Below are 9,228 nucleotides of genomic sequence, written 5' to 3'. Positions count from 1 at the left end.
GTCGGAGGATGGACTCGGGCTGAAGCACCTCTTCTTGGTCCTCAATCTCCGGTGGATTTTCAATAGTAGGTTCTTGAGGTGGCTCTCCTTTGTAACGATTTAATAGGCTCACATGAAAAGCATCGTGTATGAGCCAATGGCTGGGAAACTTGAGTTAATAGGCCATCTCATTGATTGGCCTAAGAATCTAGAAGGGACCATAGTACCTTTTTGCTAACTTAGCATAGTACTTTTGGTGTCCCGTAGGATTCTTGCTCGTCATGTGCCTTAATCGAGCCTTGGGAAATTTGAGTAAGACCCAATCATTTTCTTTAAAGGCTTGGGATCTTTTGTGCTTGTCAGCAGCAACCTTTTGCCTTTGCTATGAGATAGAGATAGCATTCTTAATCTTTTGGAAAGATTCTTGTAGGTCTCGGCTATACTCATGTACATCAAAGATCTTCCCGGTACCTTAAGTAGCATGGGACTTTTTGATATTTCCTGAATTACCTCGAAATGTGATTTTCTCGGAAGTATGTATAGTGCTATTGTAGGCATAGTCCACTAAGGGTAAGTACTTCTCTCATTGGGATCTTTGATCTACTTCGGTTACATAGGCTTTTAGTAGGTTGATGATTGTTTGGTGAGCTATTTCACTTTGACCATCTGTTTGCGGGTGATAGGCCGAAGAGAAATTTAGCCTTGTTCCTAAATTCTCAAAGAGACCCTTCCAAAAATTACTGGTCATTCTAGGATCTCTATCTGACACTATGGACATTGGCAAGCCATGGTACTTGAAGATTTGTGAAATGAAGAGGGTTGCCATTTGATGGGCTTTGATAGTCTTTTTGACAGGTATAAAATGAGCTTGTTTACTAAACCTATCCACTATCGTCCATATTCCCGTATTCCCATGGATAGACTTAGGCAATCCAAAGATAAAATCCATGGATATGCTCTCCCATGGCGAATTAGGGATTGGCAAAGGTTGAAGCAATCCAGGTTGCTTCCCTCTTTCAAACTTTGTCTTTTGGCATACCACATATTTAAAAACATACTCTTGTATGTTTGCTTTCATCGTAGGCCAATAGAAATATGTTTCAATCCCTTTTCGGGTAGACTGAATCCCTCTATGCCCTGCATAAGGAGGAGCATGAGATTCATACATTAATTTCTCACGTAGTGAGCTAGTAACGCATAGTCTATTGCCATAGAGAAGATAAACATCATGTAAAGTAAATGGTTCCTCTTTCTTCCCTAATGCAAGGGCTGAAATCACATCTCTAAAATCGGGATCAATAGCATTGTGAGTTGCTATGGAAATCGCATTCACTCTCGAACGTCTTGAGAGTGCATTGGTTACTTGATTATGCTTGCCAGAAATGTGAGCAATATGAAAATGGAATTGCGAAAGGAAATTTTCCCACCTCATTTGTTTTTCAAAGAGCTTGGTCTGCATCATGAAGTACTTAAGACTTTGGTGATCCGTTCGCAGAATGAAAGGAGTCCCCAATAAATAGTGCTTCCAGGAGTCTAAAGCATGTAGAAATGCGAGGAGTTCCTTTTCATATATTCCTTGAGCTTGCTCAATAGGGTCAAGCCTTCGACTTTCATAGGCTATGGCGTGCCCTTCTTGGAGCAAAATAGCTCCAAGGCAATCACCACAAGCATCACATTGGACCTCAAATGGATTTGAGAGATGCAACAATGTAAGCACATGTTGAGAGATAAGCTTTTCTTTAAGCTTTTTGAAAGCATTGTTCTCCTTGGAAGACCATGTATACCTAACGTAGGTCATGTAATGGTCCTGCAATTTGTGAGAACTTTTCTATGAAGAGTCTATAGTATGCACACATACTTATAAAGCTTCTTAGTTCATGAAGATTCCTTGGTTTAGACCATCCTTTTATTACCTCTAACTTTGATGGATCCATTTGGATGCCATCTTGAGAAATAATGTGACCTAAATACTGAATCTCTTGTAAGAAAAGTTCACTTTTCTTTCGATTAACATAAAGTTTATTCTCTCTTAAAACTTGAAATATTACCTAGAGGTGTTGCTGGTGTTTGTATAATGAATTAGAGTAGATGATCATATCATCAAAGAACACTCCAGTAAAGGTTCGATGAGGCCTGAATAGCTTCTCCATTGAGGGTTGAATGTGGTTGGTGCATTGGTCAAGCCAAAAAGCATGACAATGTATTCGTAAAGACCAAACGTAGTGCGAAATGCGGTCTTTACAATGCCTTGATCAACTATCCTTATTTGATGATAGCCACTTTTTAGGTCAATCCTACTGAAGTAGGTGGACCCTTGTAGCTTATCAAATAGGTCTTCTACCCGTGGAACAAGAAACCTATTCTTGACAGTGATCCTATTTAGTGCTCTATAGTCGACACACATACGATATGTGCCATCTTTCTTTTGCACTAATAGCACAGGAGAAAAAAATGGAGATGAGCTAGGCCTAACCATGCCCTTCTCAACTAACTCATGCACTTGCCACATAATCTCCTCTTGTTGATCTTGAGAAACTCTATAAGGAGGTTTGTTAGGCGGTGAACTTCCTGGAAGAAGTTCAATTACATGGTCATCATTGCCTCGTTTAGGAGGTAGCTCACAAGGGATGGCATCAATAAAGACATCTTGAAACCCCTTGAGAAAATTGGATAACTCTAATTCCTTTTGATTGTGTATATTTTATTTTGCTAAAACATTAGGTTCATTTTGAGAGTCTTGATCAAAAATAATGTACACGAAAATAGAGCTCTTTATTGAATTATTGAAAGCTTGCGTATGTACAATGGGTATGGTGTTACCCATTTCCTTAGCATCTATGTACATATCTTTTCCCTGAACCTAAAGGAGATTCTTCTTTCAGGGAATTTAACATTGGCAGCCATGCGATCAAACCATGGTGCCCCTAGGATTACATCCTCATGCTTGAGAGGAGTGATAAAGAAGTCCTCTTTGTCCACATAGCTTTAGACATGGAGCCTCAATTTCCCGATTAAGGGAGTGACTGTAGCTTCTTGCCCCTTGAAAGCACCGTCTGCGGGTAGGACATCTCCCATCTCGTAAGCTTGTACGACTAGCTTGGTCGCCAACTCTGTGGATCTAAAATTGTGAGTAGAACCAGGGTCAAAGAGAATAAAAGCGTCATGTTCTCTTACCTTTTCTCAAGCATGGCATAGAGGAGATCCTTTGTGGTGAGTTTCCTCCTCTTGGATTTCGACCAAGGTATCTCTAGGAGGTTCACAACGGGTGTTCTTTTGGGGACAAGCATTGTACACATGCCCTTGCTCGTCGCACTTGAAACAGTGATTACCCTTGTGATAACACTCAAGCTCTTCAGGAGAGAGTTTATTTTTGCCTTTGTAAACTCCCTTATCGTTAGCTTTGTTGGAGTTGCCCTTAGAAGAATTTTGGACATTGTCCTCGCCCTTAGGCTCATTGGAGCCCTCGTTTTCCGTGGGCTTAGAATATCTTTTAGCCCCCGTTTGGAAATTGATTCGAGAAGCCATCATAGTATGGTGTATAACACCATACTATGATAGTGTTTGGAAATTGATTCGAGAAGCCATCATAGTATGGTGTATAACACCGATATGGTGCGTGGCCTTTGGGAGTTGACATACTCCGCCATTTCTTCAGTTAAGCCCGCACAAAATTGTTGCTTTTTCTCTCCAAAATCCAACTTCTTAAAGACAATGGCTTTGAGTTATATAACACCGATATGGTGCGTGGCCTTTGGGAGTTGACATACTCCACCATTTCTTCAGTTAAGCCCGCACAAAATTGTTGCTTTTGCTCTCCAAAATCCAACTTCTTAAAGACAATGGCTTTGAGTTGTAAGTCCCAAAATTTGTCTACATATTTGTGAATGGATTCGTAGGGAGAGAGCTTCAAGCTTCACCATTCGGCGAGTACTTTGTCTTTGATGGTTCAAAGGTTGCACCATCACTTTCTTCAGAAGGTGAAGAATTTGAGGAAGATGGAGAAGAGGGTGACCTCTTTCTCGCCTTTTTCTTATCTTGGTCTTCTTTGTCTTCCCCATCAATTTCATAAGAGGAAGAGGATGAAGAAGATGGAGAAGAAGGTGTCCTCTTTCTTGCCATTTTCTTCTCTTGCTTTTTGTCATCTCTCTTTGAAGTATGGCGTTGTGAGCGGGATGAAAACACACACAACGCCTCTATAACGACCCGACACACACTCTTGGGAAGATACACACACACACACACACACACTATGGGGCACCACTCGGCTTAGACAACACACTTGGCCGAGACAGGGAACACACCTCTGGAGTGAGAGGAGAGAGACTATCCACTTGCCCACTCCACACACACACACACACACACACACACACACACACACACCCAAAAAAATCAGCTCAAAAGAGGAGAATTTCTGCTGTTTAGATACAATTGAGCTTGGGCCAACACCAATGGGGCAAATAGCTCACACAATATGGGTAAAATAAGCCAGATACAATCACAAACTAGAGCAGAAACTTCGCTCATAGAAGAAACTTACACAGAAAAACAACAAGAAAAGAGTGAGGAATTTGGCAAAATGGACAGTGCCATCGCGTCCGGAACGGCCCAAAACCCCAGTCTACAATGTCAAAGTGCTCAAATCCGACCTCGGATGAGCAGTTTACGGCCAAAACAGGCTCCAAAAACCCCAAAAACACACCTGCGACTGTTCCTCCTCTCTTCTCCACGTTTTTTCTGGTCTTCTCTCAGTTTTTTCAATTCCCACACTTAGATTTATTAGTTGGGCACCCTTGGCCTTTTAGATGACCTCAAACGGACCCGAACAGGCCAAAAACTGACCTCGCCGTGCATAGTAGTCACCTTTTTTGCATCATCTGCACATCTGGCACTGATTTCTTTTCAATAATGCGTCTCGCAACCACGTGAAGTAGCCCCAAAAAGTGGTTCTAATGATGACCTTTCTACATAACTCTCACAAAAAAACACCACTTTGTGTCCGTATTCATCCACGTGCAAATATTGACCCCGTTCGGCCTCCTGATGCCACTCGATGCCATCTGACGCACCTGCTTACCTCATGTCGTCGGCCCGCGGATAGATTCCTCAAGAATTTTTACGCGCTACCAACTCCTCCTTATTGTAGAAAAAACACAGTGGTACTGGTAATAGTGAAAATCGATGCACTATGTACACCCTGTCCTACCTGTACACATGTGGGCCCCACGTAACCACCTGGCTCTGAAAAATGGGCAATTCTTTATTTGATGCACCATGCATGTATATGTACATATGAGGAATCCCTTGCTCCAAAAAACTCCTAACATAATTTGCTCATCCCCTAACTTGCTAGATCATTCATGATCAGCATCAGCAAAGAGCGATATGAGACTCGCCGCATGACAGGTCTCCTCATCCTTCACCAACATTGCTTGCTCCACAGACAGTTCATCTTGCTCCACCATCATCAATCTAGCATGATACAATTTAAGACGCAATCCATTTACCCTTGACTTATGTAGAACACCATCCAGGTTAGCCAGCTGATATGTGCCATTTGGAAAACACTCCACTACCTTGAAAGGGCCTTCCCACTTAATTTAAAACTTCTTTTGGAAGGTGTTGTCCAGCTTACTCTTGTAGCGCAAAACCAAGTCATGTTTCTTGATACCCTTACTTTTGACCTGTTCATTTATCTTTGCCAAAGCCTTATCTTGCATCTGCCCATAATGCTCCAATGCGCTCATCCTATCCAACTGGACCTCTTGTAACTGCAAGATCCTCTCTTTGAATGCATCACTAGGCGGCCCAAGCAACTTCTCTAACATTTTGACCGCATGCTCAACCTTCGAACCCCATGCTTCAAACAAATGTGTAATCCAGCTTCCAATGTAGCATATTCAGCCTCATTGTTACTATGTGCATCCAATTTGAACCCTCTCTTGCATACTAGCTTCCCCTCTGGATCATAAAGTGCTATACCCCCTGAAGCCGCATCATGGCTCTTTCTGTATGAGCCATCAAAGAACAACACATGTGCATTGCTAATATGTGGCACTTCTTCAACTACCTTTCTCACCACCTCTTCCTTAACAATAAGGGGATTCTCCTTGTAGGTCAACAAATCAGCTAGGGTAGCCCTTGTACTGTCTTCCACTAGAAAAGAGAACTCAAACTCTTGCAGCTCAATTACCCATTTCTTCACCACATTTGACATGTTAGTGCCATTAATTAACTGTGGCAAAAAAGAATAGCTCGTCAAGAAAACAAAAGGTCGTGGTAGCAAGTAATGATGAAATCGTCGACAAGCAAATATTACACTGGCCATCACTAGCTCTACTTCCGAGAACTTTCTCTCCGCTACCAACTTCACTCGGCTTGCACAATACACTGGCCTCATATAATGGCTTCCCTTCCTCTTTTGCAATAGCATGGCTCCAATGGCATCATCCCCTACTGATGGATTTACATAAAAAACTTTCTCCCAATCAGGAGCTTGCATGGCTGACAACCCCCCTAACACCTCTTTCACCTCTTGAAACACTTATTCACACTTGTCATCCCATTGCAATGGATCATGCTTTGCCACTTGCTGTAATGGATAAAGAAGCTGCGAAGACAATGGAATAAACCATGCCATGTACTTCACTTTGTGTATAAAGGTTGCCAATTGCTTCGTACTCATAGGTGATGGAAGAAGAATAATACACTTCACCTTATCTAGATCAGCCTCAGTGCCATTTTCTCACACCATGTGACCCAACAACTTCACCCTTGGCTGTGCTAGATGACATTTCTTTGGGTTTAGTTGTCCTCCACATTCATCATATCGAGCTAATACCATCTGCAACTTCTCATGGTGTTCAGCCCTGCTGCTGTAGACACAGAAGTCGTCCATAAAAGCCTTAACACAACTACCAATGAATGGTTCCAGCACCCAATTTTCTCTTTCTTGATAGAAAGATGGTCCATTTGACAACCCAAACGGCAGCACTGTGTAGCAATAGCAGCCCCATGGCGTAATGAAAGTTGTCTTTTTGCGGTCTTTAAGAGCAATCTTCAATTGAAAATAGCCTGAAAAACCATCACACACACTGTACCTCTCATAACCTGCCACTGAATCCAAGATTTGATAAATGAATGGAAGAGGATATGGGTTCTTCTTAGTGGCTGCATTTAAGGGTTTAAAATCTACACAAATCCTCCACTTCCCATCCTTCTTTGGACTGACTACTACTGGACTCACCCATTCTGTGGTCTCCACAGGGACTATGAACCCTGCCTTCAATAACTTGTCCACCTCTTCCCGCAAGGCTTGCATTTGGTCTTGACCCATCCTTCTAGCCTTTGTCTCACTGTCTTAGCACCTTCTTTCAGCTCTATATGCATCTCTTCGCCCTTGAACCCTGTGATCTCTTCATATGAAGTAATGAACAAATCAGGAAAACTAGCCAGCATGTGCAAATATATCTCCTTCTCAATAGCTGAGAGGTCTCCACTAATCATTTGCGTCATTAATTCCTGCTTCTTGGACAACTCAACCTTGGTTTCCATCAGCCCTTCAATCACTTCATAAGGCCCTTCACTTTCATCTTCAACTTCATTCGCAAATGCGACTAAACCACACTCCTGGATTTCTTTATCCATCAAAAGAAATGCAACATCAGCATCCTCATCACTGCTGGTAGTGCTATCACTGTCCTCATCTGTCACCGTGGAAGAGTCTTCATCACTAGACTCATCCTCATCTTCATAAATCTCCTCTAATAGTTTCCTTGTGTCCATATTATAAAGCTTCTTGGCACCTGTCTTTCCATAGAGGCTAATAGTACCACGTCTCCAATCTCGAACAGCTCCCACTGCACGTAACCATGGCCTACCAAGTATAATAGGATATGCTCCCAACCCTGCTGGCATCACATGAAAATCAACCACCGTTTTGGCATCATATGCTTCCACTTCTAAGCTCTTTACAACACCCAAACATTTTACTTTTTGATGGTTTGCCAATCTAATCCGGAAGCATGACACCCCAGTCACTGTAAGACCCATCTTCTCAACGCATGCGTGGGTAATGACACATATTTGGGCTCCACCATCCACATAACCTTGTCCCATATTTTTCCTTTTATGCCACACATCTACTATTTGGCAAATGTCTGGTAGCTCATCCATTGCCAATACCTTCACTGAACCTCTCTCTGGCTCTTTCTCCATTGGGTTAACCATCTTCTTCCACTGTCACTTTAGTTTAGGAACCATTTCTATGAGCTGCCCAAAAGTAACATCTGCCTTCCTGCTTGTCAGATCCTCCTTTAAGTCATAGCTTACTTGCCCATCCCCTAGTGGAAAATCTGAAACATGAAACTTGCGACGAGCCCTTCTTTTCCTCTTGGCCTTGACATCCTCGCCTTCCTGGCTCTTTCCCTTCTTCTTGCTAGGACCTGGGACACTTCTTCCTTCCTTTTCCTCTGTCGTCCTCTTCCCAATAGGCATCACTAATGTATCCTCTAGCTTTGATGCCTTCTCCAAGGTGACTACACTTAGCACTTTTGTCTTTCCCTTTTCCTCCTGGGTTAATCCACTGGTTCCTTCATCTCCCTTAATTTCAATGCCATAATCATGCGACCTAGTTAGCACCTGTTTTGGCAATGGATACATGTCTCCCCCCATCCTTGGTGGCTTATCACATTGCGGGCTGATGTGGCCCAACTCTCCGCAATTATAACATGTGGGCGTCTGCCTCCAAAACCTACCATTACTTTGTCCAGCACCATTCCTAGGTCTTTCTTCACCTCCTGGCTGATTTGCAAACCGCCCTCGACCTCGATTATTTCCCACTTGACCTAGCATGTTTAGGCTGAGATTCTTCATCAAATCAACCACTTGCCTCATGTCTTGCCTTAGGCCATCATCTTGCACTGTTGTAGTGACCATTGCTGGCATAACCTGAGGAGTAACAGAAACCACTGGTTCATGATGAACCCCTGGCATGCGACCTTGTAACGAGTCCATAGGCTGAAATTCAGACCTCATTGGCAAAGACTCCACCCCTAACTGGCTCATTTTCCTCAACTTCCACTCTTTGTTCCTTGCTACCTCTAGTGCATCTTCATATGTCCTAGGATTCTTTATCTCCACTCTCCAACGTATATTCTCCCAAAGACCAGCCAAGAACCTGTCCTTCTTCATCATGTCAGGCGGGGGTACCTGTGGTGCTAAGGCCTTGCACATTCGCTGCCATGCCAATGA

Source organism: Adiantum capillus-veneris, chromosome 15 (genome assembly GCF_014529385.1).
Source record: "Adiantum capillus-veneris isolate H3 chromosome 15, ASM1452938v2, whole genome shotgun sequence".
In the NCBI taxonomy this organism is placed as follows: Eukaryota; Viridiplantae; Streptophyta; class Polypodiopsida; order Polypodiales; family Pteridaceae; genus Adiantum; species Adiantum capillus-veneris.
Note: the sequence above shows the minus strand (reverse complement) of the source record.